The sequence below is a fragment of the Bos javanicus genome, chromosome 26 (assembly GCF_032452875.1).
Source record: "Bos javanicus breed banteng chromosome 26, ARS-OSU_banteng_1.0, whole genome shotgun sequence".
Classification (NCBI taxonomy): Eukaryota; Metazoa; Chordata; class Mammalia; order Artiodactyla; family Bovidae; genus Bos; species Bos javanicus.
Window position 1 is genome coordinate 47,436,508 of NC_083893.1, and position 12,609 is coordinate 47,449,116.

At 49.8% G+C, this 12,609-nt stretch overlaps 1 long non-coding RNA gene across 2 annotated transcripts; it reads left to right on the top strand.

The window, feature by feature from the left end:
- The first annotated feature begins 210 nt into the window (after positions 1 to 210).
- LOC133239554 (uncharacterized) lies at positions 211 to 12,064 on the top strand. Of its 2 annotated transcripts, none has more exons than XR_009733879.1 (4): positions 211 to 717; positions 3,141 to 3,281; positions 7,189 to 9,306; positions 11,696 to 12,064. It is a non-coding gene; the product is annotated as an uncharacterized LOC133239554 (long non-coding RNA). The 2 variants fall into 2 exon arrangements; XR_009733878.1 differs by having other exon boundaries at positions 11,804 to 12,064.
- Positions 12,065 to 12,609: the final 545 nt, after the last annotated feature.

The following is a 12,609-nucleotide window of genomic DNA, read 5'->3' on the forward strand; positions in this document are numbered from 1 at the left end:
AGCCCTGCCCAAGCTCCGGGCGGGGCGGTGGCCGGGCCGGGGGCTCCCGGGCCTGCTGTCGGGGCCACTCTGACACCGAGTCGCGAGTCACTCGGGCTCCCTCTGCTCATCTCTGCCCTGCGCCCAGGCCGCCGAGTGAATTAAACAGCGGAGGCAGCTGAATATCATCTAAATTCATTAAGAGAGTGAGTCCTCCCAGCCCAGAGCGAGCCGAGCGCTCTGCCGCCGAGGATGCCCCCACCACGGCCCACGTGGGCCTGATGCTGTCGCTGCGCATCTCCGGGCCGGCGGCTAACGAACCCGGGGGCCGAGACCCTAGGAAAGGTTCCTGGGCAGGCGCGGGACCGCGGCAGCAGAGGCGGCCCTCGGAGCAGCCCCGCCACCGCGGGCCCTTGTGGGCGCTGAGGCGGTCGGAGGCTGACCTGGCCCGCCGCCCCGCCAGGCGCACCCGCGTCTCTGTGGAGGGCCTCGCCGGGCACTTCTCCAGTCCCCGCCACGTCCCCGCGGGGATTCTTTCCTAACTGGCAGAAAGGGCCCCCGCTACTAGCCTCGCCCACGTCTAGGAATGGGGGGCTTGTTCAAGGCCTTGATTTCTAAACATCCGCCTGGAGAGGCATGGAGCTGGGTTTGCTAGCAGGAGCTGGTCGCCTCTGAGAAAATGGAGGGCCTTGGTTGTCGTGCTGGAGGGAGAGGCAAGAGGAGAAGGAGCCAGAGGAGGTATCAAAAAGTTCAGCAGCCGTGTCGTGGTTTCTCGTGTGAGAGGCGGAGTCCTGAGCGGCGGAAACAGCCCAGAGAAACCTGTTTAAGAGAAGAGGAGGGGTCAGAGACACCATTTCCGGTTGTTTCCTTCCGGGTCGTGCCCATGTTCCCACATATCCCAGTTCAGAGAAGTCTAACCTTCTTGAGAATGAATTTTCTTTACTTGAATGATTTTTTGCTTTAAAATTTTAGTGGAAATTAAAGAAAATAAATAGTTTACATGCCTGTGGAGACCTAGAGCAGAAAACAAGGGGAAAAAAAAAACCACTAAAATTTAGTCAGAGCAGGAGAGCCTACCCGTTTGGGGTCCATGAGGCCCCCAACGCATGGGTGCCTTGGGAACCCGTTTCCTGGTTGTGGGAAAGGGAGTGTGTGTGGCATGGCAGGCATGTCTCTCCAGACGGGGTCCTATTGTATTTAGGCCTCTTTCCTGTTTCTCCTGGTCTCTTCCTCAGGTGACTCCCAGGCTAGCAGGGAACTCATGCAGTCCAGGGTGGGCTCTGGATTTTGGGAGTAGAGCCACTGAGCACAGCTTGTAGGGGTTACGGTTGTGGTTCCAATTCTAAGCTCTTAGAAGATGCAACACACGGGACGGCCAGTATCTGCCTGAACCCCATAGGGCCCACAGCAGGACACATGCCAGCCACCTGGGCTTCCACACCGGGGGACCTCACTCAGCCTGTCTCCCCATCACAGTAGGCACCCAAGTTTGCCACAAGCACTAAAATGACCCAGCCACTTCACAAGCCCTCTTTATGCAAAACACCCATCTATTGCTTGCTCCCTTTAACAATGATTATTTCCAGGGTATCCTTGCAGCTTTGAAATTAAAAGACACTTCCTCCTTGAAGAAAAGCTATGACAAACCTAGACAGCATATTAAAAAGAAGAGACATCACTTTGCTGACAAAGGTCCATATAGTCAATGTAGTCATGTATGGATGTGAGATTTGGGCCATAAAGAAGGCTGAGTGCCAAAGAATTGATGTTTTTGAACCATGTTGTTGGAGAAGACTCTTGAGAGTCCCTTAGATAGAAAGGAGATCAAACCAGTCAATACTAAAGGATATCAACTCTGAATATTCACTGGAAGAACTGATGCTGAAGCTGAAGCTCTAATACTTTGGCCACCTGATGTGGCCAACTCATTAGAAAAGACCTGATTCTGGGAAAGATTGAGGGTGGGAGGAGAGGGGGATGACAGAGGACAAGATGGTTGGATGGCATCACCGACTCGATGGACATGAGTTTAAGTAAGCTCCAGGGGATAATGAAGGACAGAGAAGCCTGGTGTGCTGCAATCCGTGGGGTCACAAAGAGGCAGACACAACTGAACGACTGAACGACAATCTGTCATCATTTGTGGAGCCCTTCCCTGGTGTTCTCAGCATTTCCACACCATCCCTTCCTTTGCCTGACTCCGTTAGTTCTGTTTTTCTAATTGAAGTATAGATGATTTACAATCCTGTGTTAATTTCTGTTATATAGCATAGTGATTTATTCACACACATATATACATTCTTTTATATATTCTTTTCCATTATGGTTTATCATAGGATATTGAATTAAGTTTTCTGTGCTACACAGTAGGACCTTGCTGTTTATCTATTGCATATACAAACACACCTGCTAATCCCAAATCTGCTAATCCATTCCTCCCCCAATCCCTTCCCCCTTGGCAACCGTCACTCCTTTAGTTCTTAGCTGGCTTTGTGTTTGATTCTTGTCTTGAGCCACTGCACTTTCCCTCATCCTCTGCTGTCTGCTTCATTCCCCAGGGCCCCGGGAGCTCATCAAGGCCAGGGTGGGGGTGAGGCCCCTGACAGCACCCACGGTGGGGGCGGGTGGGTGCACGCAGTGTGGAAAGCCCTGCCACCCTCACCTGTGTCAAGGGACTTGCACAAACAGCCTCACTCTGGGCTGGAACTCAAAAAGGGAGTAGATAATTAGGAATAAAGAAAAGCAATCCCAGGGTGACTGCCAAGTTAAATACTCAAGTGCAAAACTTGTAAGAATTGTTCTACTGAGTGATAGAACAATTACTACTAGTGATAGTAATAATAATCACAGCAATGATGACAGTGGTCATTTCTACCCTTGCCGTTTGGTTTATGAAAACATCACTGAAAGGTGTAGCTCTGGGAACGAGTTCCTGTACCTTCGTCTCTTTATGGCCCGATCGTAACGAAGTGCAAGCCAAGAAGCAAATTCATTGCAAATTATATAAAAGATTTGGGGCCAAAATGAAGCTGTTAAAAACCACATCTGTAAAAATGGTGTAATTATTATGGGTGGGTAAAAATCTGGCAAGAATTATTTTCTTAAATAAGGCGTAAAGGAGAACAGATGTGCTGTAACTGACACTTTTTTTTTTTTTGCAGTTTCACGATTTCTGCAAAAAAGAAAAAAAATTGATCCAATTTATCAGATTATCCTATTTATTACAGCGCAGCTAAGGCTATGGAAAATCCTTTCATCTCATTTTCATCCCCAGGAACAGGAAGGCAGTCCAACACAACCAGGTGAGTTTCCCTGATGGGAGGAAAGCTCTGCCAGTTCTAAGAAAGGTGAAGTGAACAGGGAGTGAAGGCAAGGTGGAGGAACAGAAAGTCTTCGAGGATTCAGGATGGGAGAGGAGGTGTCAACACACTCTCAGGAGAGAACCGCAAAGGCAGAGGAGCAGCAGCCTGGGAGGGTCGGAATGGAACGGGAAAAATGGCCAAAGACAAAGACAGGCAGTTTAAGTCTGGAAATAATTATCGTTCAGCGAAGACAACTGAATTCCATGTTACCTTGGTCCATGTCTGCCGTTGGGGGAGGCATTTGGGTTGGGTTTACTTTTTTGGAGCTTAGCAACATAAATTTGTTGTCACTGAACTATTAAATACAGTGGACACATGTTGGCAGCGAGGATCCAGAGAGGCATGGAACTTATTAAGGGACAGCCTATGAAATAATCACCTAAATGGGCCCACTGCACGATTTTAATATCCCATGACAACACTCAATTGTCAAATGCAGCTAGAGTGTCCAGGATGCTACTAAACTTAAGCCAGAAATTCCTAGATTTATTCTCGCTCTCTCCCTCCCCCTCCCCTTCAGTTAGAAACAGGAAATGCCAGTAAGCCGTGAGAATCTCACAAGAAATAAACTGGGAAGAAAAAAGGATGGTCTAGCATTTTATGAGATTTCTGCCATTAAATCTGTAACAAATGTCTTTCACCTTCCCTCGATAAAGAAGCAATGTGGGGTTTTAATTGGACTTTTGGCTTTTCTTCATTTGATTTAAACCAAGGTAGAATTTCAAACAATAACACGAGAACACCTGGTTAACACGTTAGATGATACGCACAGTTGTAAATTGTGGTTTTAATAGTTGCTCACTGGGGGATTTAAAAGGGTCTCATTGTTCTGTTTGGCAGATATTAAAAAAAAAAATCACCAACTACTGGGTTTTAAAAGCCACACACGTGATTTCAATGCAACTCAGGTCATGAAATTTAATCATTTGACCTCACTTGTGGCCGTTTATACAGGGGTGACTCACGGCCCGTGAGGGGCTTTGCAAGTTTCTCCAAAGTCACCATCCAGCTTCAAGTTTGGAAGAAGTGGGATTGTTTCATCTTCCTAAGCTAACAGGGACGATTTGGGGGGTGGGCATCAGGTGAAATCTCAGGGATATGTCTGTGCAGGTCCATATACGTTCATATCTACCCACTCACCATCAGTGTGACCTTGAAAGTGGCTGGGAACTTCTATTCATCTTCTTTTTGAAAAACATGAAGTTCCCCAAGCACTGCAAGCATTAAGTTCCCCAAGCACTGGCTCGCCACATGACTTCGGGTGGCTCGCAGGTTTTCCTTTCCACCGGCCCCTTCCTCAGCAGCAGGGGTCCAGCCCTGCCTGGAAGCCTGAGTGGGGTGACCTCATATTTTAAAGTGACAGTTTTCTAACTGCCTGCACGACTTCTGCCCTCCCTCCCAGCTGTGGCCACCACCCGGTCCTGCCTCCCAACCTGACCCTGAAGGGCAAAAACTCAAAACAAAGACTGGTCTCATTGCTTCCTTCTGATGGCGACCAGGAGCTGTGTGGAGACTGCCCACAGAGATGTCCTGTGAGAATGGCTGCCCACTGTCTGCCCCTCCTGTTCCCCACCCTTTCCCCCCCTCTTCCTCCCCCTCCCCTGCTTCCTCTCCCTCCTTCTCCTTTTCCCCCTCTTCCTCCTCCTCTGCCTCCTTTTCCTCCTGTTTCTTCCCTCAGCTCAGTCCTCCATGGCTAGCCCATCTCCTCCTCGCAGCCTTGAAAGGTGAACACTGTGGGCTTCCTTGGATGTCTCTGGGCTGAATTCCTGCAGAAGATCAGATTGTAGGGCAAGAGGGTCTCCAGAGAGGGGTTTACATGGTGGCATCCACATAGCAGACCATTACTTTAAGACAAGCAAGTCAGAGCCCAGAGAACTGAAGAGCAGCTTGGCAGAGCCCAGTCTCTTCGTGGTCCTGAAGGCCTGAGGCAGGTTCTGACTTACAGGCATTACTTCTGGGAAATTTTCTTCTAGAAAAAGGCCTCTGTGAAAAGGGAAGGTATCCTCTAATCAGGGGTGTCCAGAAGCCATGGCTTCCGCTGAGTCAGGGAGGAGCTGACAGGGAACATGAAGTCTCCCACATTCAGCTCTTTGCCATCAGTTAGGTTCCCTGAGGTTCAGGGCCTCACAACCAGTGGTTTCCTGTTCCTCATATCCAGTGGGTTCCTGTTCCTCACACACAGCGGGTACCTGTTCCTCACACACAGTGGGTACCTGTTCCTCACACTCAGTGGGCACCTGTTCCTCACACCCAGTGGGTTCCTGTTCCTCACATTCAGTGGGTACCTGTTCCTCACACACAGTGGGTTCCTGTTCTTCACACCCAGTGGGTTCCTGTTCCTCACACAGTGGGTACCTGTTTCTCACACCCAGTGGATACCCGTTCTCACATTCAGTGGGTTCCTATTCCTCACACATTGTGGGTGCCTGTTCCTCACACACGATGGGTTTCTGTTCCTCACACCCAGTGGGTGCCTGTTCCTCACACCCAGTGGGTACCTGTTCCTCACACTCTGGGTTCCTGTTCTCACACATTGTGGGTGCCTGTTCCTCACACACGGTGGGTTTCTCTTCCTCACACCCAGTGGGTGCCTGTTCCTCACACCCAGTGGGTACCTGTTTCTCACACTCTGGGTTCCTGTTCTCACACATTGTGGGTGCCTGTTCCTCACACACGGTGGGTTTCTGTTCCTCACACCCAGTGGGTGCCTGTTCCTCACACTCTGGGTTCCTGTTCTCACACATTGTGGGTGCCTGTTCCTCACACCCGGTGAGTTCCTATTCCTCACACACAATGAGTTCTTGTTCCTCACACACAGTAGGTTCCTGTTCCTCACACACAGTGGGTACCTGTTCCTCATACCCAGTGGGTTCCTGTTCCTCACACACAATGAGTTCTTGTTCCTCACACACAGTGGGTACCTGTTCCTCACACTCTGGGTACCTGTTGCTCACACATTTTGGGTTCCTATTCTCACACATTATGGGTGCTTGTTCCTCACACCCAGTGAGTTCCTGTTCCTCACACAGTGAGTTCCTGTTCCTCACACACTGTGAGTTCCTGTTCTTCACACATAGCGGGTACCTGTTCCCCACACACAGCAGGTTCCTGTCCCTCACACACAGCGGGTACCTGTTCCTCACACCCAGTGGGTTCCTGTTCCTCACATTCAGTGGGTACCTGTTCCTCACACACAGTGGGTTCCTATTCTTCACACACAGTGGGTACCTGTCCCTCACACACAGTGGGTTTCTGTTCCTCACACTCAGTGGGTACCTGTTCCTCACACATTGTGAGTTCCTGTTCTTGCACATCATGGGTGCCTGTTCCTCACACACAGTGAGTACCTGTTCCTTACACCCAGTGAGTTCCTGTTCCTCTCAGCTGGTGGGTACCTGTTCTTCACACTCTGGGTACCTGTTCCTCACACATTGTGAGTTCCTGTTCTCACACATTGTGGGTGCCTGTTCCTCACACCCAGTGGGTACCTGTTCCTCACACTCAGTGGGTTCCTATTCACACCCACATTGTGGGTGCCTGTTCCTCACACACAGTGGATACCTGTTCCTTATACCCAGTGGGTACCTGTCCTCACACACAGTCAGTGTCTGTTCTTCACACACAGTGGGTACCTGTCCCTCCCACACAGTGGGTGCTTGTTCCTCATACACAGTTGATTCCTATTTCTCACACATTGTGGTGCCTGTTCCTCATACCCACTGTGTTTCTGTTCCTCACACATAATGGATGCCTGTTGCTCGTGGGCACCAGTACCCAGCTTTGCTGAGTCAGTCCATCTGAGCGCTCTGCCCTGTTCCCTGTCAGAGTCTGTGTTTCTGCTTCACAGGATAACATGATGGGTGAGCTTGCCAGAAGGTCAGCAGATGCTGTCACATCCTGCTGAGACAAGGAGCTGGGCACAAAAGAGCAAGGCAGCCAGCCTAGAAGGGCAGCTCGTTCTGTGAGAAGTATCATCAGGGTGAGCCCTGCTCAACAAAGACCTAATTGTGGATGAACTGGTCGCCCCAATGGACGTGACTTTCATCCTCACAGCAGGGAAGGCCCATCACACCTGTTGGCCTGCCTGCAATTCTTCCTGAGTTCCAGGACTTGTCACTTAGCATCCCCACTGGAGCTCTTGTGCCAGGAGGTGCAATCTCCTCCTTCCTGTCAGCTGAGCCATCACCAGCCATTCCCCTCCACAGAGTGAAATAAGTAGATAATGGGTTAGATCTTTGAACTCTTATGATCACTTTAACTTTAGATTCTGCTATGAGGAATAAAGGGGTTTCTGGGTGGCGCTAGTGGTAAAGAATCAGCCTGCCAATGCAGGAGACATGAGTTCCATCCCTTGGTCAGGAAGATCCCCTGGAGGAGGAAACGGCTACCCACTCCAGTATCCTTGCCTGGAGAATCCCATGGACAGAGGAGCCTGGTGGGCTGTAGTCCACAGGGTCACAAAGAGTCAGACGTGACTGAGTGACTGCGCACACAAGCCAGAGCACCTCAGCATCTGGCTCTGCCCTCCTAACTCTCCACTTGGCCCCGGCCCTCGGCAGTCTAGTCAGTGTCTCGGGCTGAACTTCTGGTGCCTCCAACCTGTTCCTCCCCTGGATTTGCTTCTGTCCGCCCCCAGGACTCAGGCCACATACTCTCTGCAGCTCTGTCTCAGTTTTCTTTCCACACATGTCCCTGGTCAGGCCCTGCCTTTTCTGCAGCCAGAGCTGGAAGTCAGGTCAGCTTTGTTTCCTAGGCTGCACATCCACCGCGCAGCACCACATCCAGGGCTCTTGCAGAGATGTACAGCCAGGCACAGAGTTCTCCGCTAGGGGCTCTCCAGGGGTCACTCATCAGAGTCAAGGGCCCATCTGACCGTGACCCACTGCTCCCGTTTGTCACACTGCCAGGCCTTGCCTGCAAGCCAAAGTCGCTTCTGCCCCCGCAACCCCAAGTTTCTCTGGATCCAGAATGTCCTTTTATCGCCTTTGCCAGGCTGAGTCCCTCCAGTGTGGCCAGAGACACCCTTCCCAGGAATCACCCGTGGCCACCCTTCTCTGAGTGAAAAAGCTGGCTTAAAGCTCAACATTCAGAAAGCTAAGATCATGGCAGCTGGTCCCATCACTTCATGGCAAATAGATGGAGAAACAATGGAAACAGTGACAGACTTGATTTTCTTGGGCTCCAAAATCACTGCAGATGGTGACTGCAGTCATTAAATTAAAAGATGCTTGCTCCTTGAAAGAAAATCTATGACCAACCTATACAGCATACAAAACCAATACAATATTGTAAAGTTAAAAAATAAAAAAAATAAAAGGAATTACAAAGGTCCATCTAGTCAAAGCTATGGTTTTTCCAATAGTCATGTATGGATGTGAAAGCTGGACTATAAAGAAAGCTAAGTGCTGAAGAGTTGATGCTTTTGAAATGTGGTGTTAGAGAAGACTCTTGAGAGTCCCTTGGACTGCAAGAAGATCCAACCAGTCCATTCTAAAGGAGATCAGTCCTGAATATTTGTTAGAAGGACTGATGCTGAAGCTGAAACTCCAATACTTTGACCACATGATGCAAAGAACTGACTCATTTGAAAAGACCCTGATGCTGGGAAAGATTGGGGGCAGGAGGAGAAGGGGACGACAGAGGATGAGATGGTTGGATGGCATCACCGACTCAATGGACATGAGTTTCAGCAAGCTCTGGGAGTTGATGATGGACAGGGAAGCCTTGCATGCTGCAGTCCATGGGGTCTCAAAGAGTCAGACTTAACTGAACCCTTCTCTAGAAATACTCTGTTCTTCCACAGCTCTCACGGCTCTCAGACATGATCATATAACTGTCTTTTTTTTTTCATCACCAGGTACAACGTGAGCCCCGTGAGAGGAGGACGTTGTCGTGCCACCCCCAGTACACCAGGAAGCACCAGACACGGTGCAGGGATACACAAGGGAATGAGCCATCCTGTAAGGTGGGTGGTACCACGTGTGGAGACGATATCTGTGGCTCAGAGAGGTCTAGCGTCTTGCCTGTGGCCACTCAGCTTCTACACGGCAGAGCCCAGTGTAGATTGGCCCTCCCACTTCAAAGCCAGTGCTCTTCTTGACAGTGTTATTTAGGACAGTGTGGATGCCAAGGGTTCTAGAATGTTCCTCAGCTGCTGGGTTATACTGTCAGGCCAGGAAGCCAGTGGGTTCAGAAGCTGTGAGAGAGGGTCTCCTTGTCCCCCACAGGTACTCTGGCCAGCCCTGCAGTCCTGCTCTTTTCGACAGCTGGGAGATTCACCTCAACCCTCCACAGGGCAACACATGACTCAGTATATTTAGTTTGGAGCTATGACACACTTCTTTTCACATGAGATTATAAACCTGCCTATGATCAAATACCATGCTGTTTTCTGGACAATTCAGCAATAACTTCTGTCTTTATCAATCCCACGGTTATTTTCACACACGTCTCTTGGACAAAAGCACTTCACCTGCCTCATTTTATTGCTCTCTTTTTTCCTGGCACTGGCGGTAAAGAACCCTCCTGCCAATGCAAGAGATGCAAGAGACATGGGTTCAATCCCTGGGTCGGGAAGATCCCCTGGAGTAGGAAATGGCATCCAACTCCAGTATTCCAGCCTGCAGAATCTCACGGACAGAGGAGCCTGGAGACTACAGTCCATAGGGTAGCCGAGTGTCAGACACGACTGAAGCGAAGCATTGAGTCTTTCTTTCTTTCTTCTTGCTCCTGTAGCCTGAGTTACTCTCAGGCCCATAAGGAAATTTCCCCAATGCAGCAGCATCAGGCAGTGTGAGAGGCTTGCCGAGGTGCTGGTTCTCCGTGCAGCTGTTCTAGAGCTGAGCGAAGTGCGTTTCCAGGACTCACTGCAAGGCAGTTAATGAATTACAAGCGCATCATTACCTCTACATGTTGGTTTTAAACACATATTTATTCTTTTCTGGCTCAACGGCTACTCTCCAGAGTGAATCAGGGCTGCGTGAGCGCACCTTCTGTTTTTCCTCCTTCACAGGCTTCTTCGTCTCCTTTTCCCTCTTTCATTTCTTTGTCTTCCTCTTTTTCTTGTCCTTCTCTTTCTCCTTCTATTCTTTTAATAACATCTCTGGGTTCATGTGGCTAGGACTTCTTGCCCAGGTCAGGGAGATTATGCCAGTTCTAAGTGGCAGGAATGGATTCTTCAGCATGAGAATGCTGGGTCCAAGTCTGTGTGTACACACGTCCCCGTAAGCGTGTGGCTGAGAATGCTGGGTCCAAGTCTGTGTGTACACACGTCCCGTAAGCGTGTGGCTGAGAATGCTGGGTCCAAGTGTGTGTGTGTGCACACGTCCCGTAAGCGTGTGGCTGAGAATGCTGGGTCCAAGTCTGTGTGTACACACGTCCCCATAAGCGTGTGGCTGAGAATGCTGGGTCCAAGTCTGTGTGTACACACGTCCCCATAAGCGTGTGGCTGAGAATGCTGGGTCCAAGTCTGTGTGTGCACACGTCCCGTAAGCGTGTGGCTGAGAATGCTGGGTCCAAGTCTGTGTGTGCACACATCCCGTAAGCGTGTGGCTGAGAATGCTGGGTCCAAGTCTGTGTGTGCACACGTCCCGTAAGCGTGTGGCTGAGAATGCTGGGTCCAAGTCTGTGTGTACACACGTCCCATAAGCGTGTGCCCACCACCTTGGAGTCGCTGTGTCCACTTTTCCTTTCCAGTCTTCTGTGCGGGCAGGGCGTGAAGACAGGCACGTGTGACCCCCTGGTACATCTGTGTTCCTTTGCTCCCATCATCCTGGGCTCTCCATTCGGTGGGTGCCCAAGGAAGTAGGATGCACCTGAATTACTGTACAGTACAAGGGAATTTAATTAAGAATATACACATTAGAATTTCAGTGGGATTGCCTATTTAATGTTACTTTATTAAGCCTTCTATCAAACCCTTTTTTATGTATATCAGTTGATATACAATTAATCTCTTCTCTGGTGAGAAAAAAAATAGCACCTGAGGTGGATGAAAAGTGTCAGATGATGATAATTATAAGCAGCTGTTCACTTGTAGCACCTCTGGCCGACACGGGGGATGCTGCGAGCTACCAGTGCTCACAACAGCCCACCTCATTAGACTTGACCTTCCCAGCTGGGGATTTCATTTGTGTTTTTTTTAATGGGTTTGTATACCGCAAATCACAACACCTTATGAAGACGGAGGCTTTGTAGCTGTAACAAAAGAGAGCAGGCGAGTTGACAAAAAAGCCGTGGCTCCAGCAGACTGGCAGGGTACCGCCGTACTGCAGGTAACTTCTCAGGCACTGGCTGGGCAAAGGCATGCCACCCCACGTCTTAGCTGAGATAAATGCCTTTCCTTGGCTTTGAAGCATCTCGGTGCGGCGCAGCCACCAGCGGTAAAAAAGTAATTGCTCAGTCCTGATTGCACTTCGGAGCGTGATGACAGCCCACTTACAGCCAGACCTCCCAACCCACAGGAGCCCCGATTTCCAGCAACACCTCGTCTCCAGGCGCGGGGGTCTTTCCGAGGACCGCCTCCTCGCCGCAGCCGCACAGATCAGACGCCCTCGGAAACGCAGATCAGAGGTGCAGATGGAGGCGCCAGGCAAGGTGGGGGGACCCTTTGAAAGAACATGTCTGGTTTTCTCTTTTCCTTTCCATTTATGTTTGTAATAAACTCACTCTCATACAATTAGCCTCAATTGTTTTTATATCTTCTGAGGCAATAATACAGGCAGCCTGGGGAATACAGTAGTAATCCGTATACCTGTGTTCATTTACCCAGATCACTATGGTTACTGCCAGGGCAAACTGTTTACTGTGAGACTCGGAGAGCCTCTTTTCAGCTACTAATGACCTTTCTGTTCCTCCAATAACATCAACAAACCGAGAGGCTGCCCACGCCATTAAAGCCAATTGCCTCTCAAGTTACTGAGGGACTGGAGCGTCTCCTCATTTATTTTCTCTCATCTGATGTAACTCACATGCCACTTTCTTGTCTTTAAAGAAGGGGAGAAACTGTGGATTATTGATTTGCTTCTGAACAGAAGACCAACCTAAAAGCCCCGATGAATTGTCACTCATTATTGAAATTACTGAACACTAATTAAACTGGCAGCTCGAATCCCAACAGGCCACACTCATCTGAAGCTGAAATTCAGACACTTGGGCAGTGGCAGAGAGAGAGCGTTAGCAACCACCAGGACTGTAATAAGCTTTGCATTAATTTTTGCTTCTTAAAGGCGTACAGCCCTGTTTGCGCTGGCCAGCTAGGGCGCTGAGG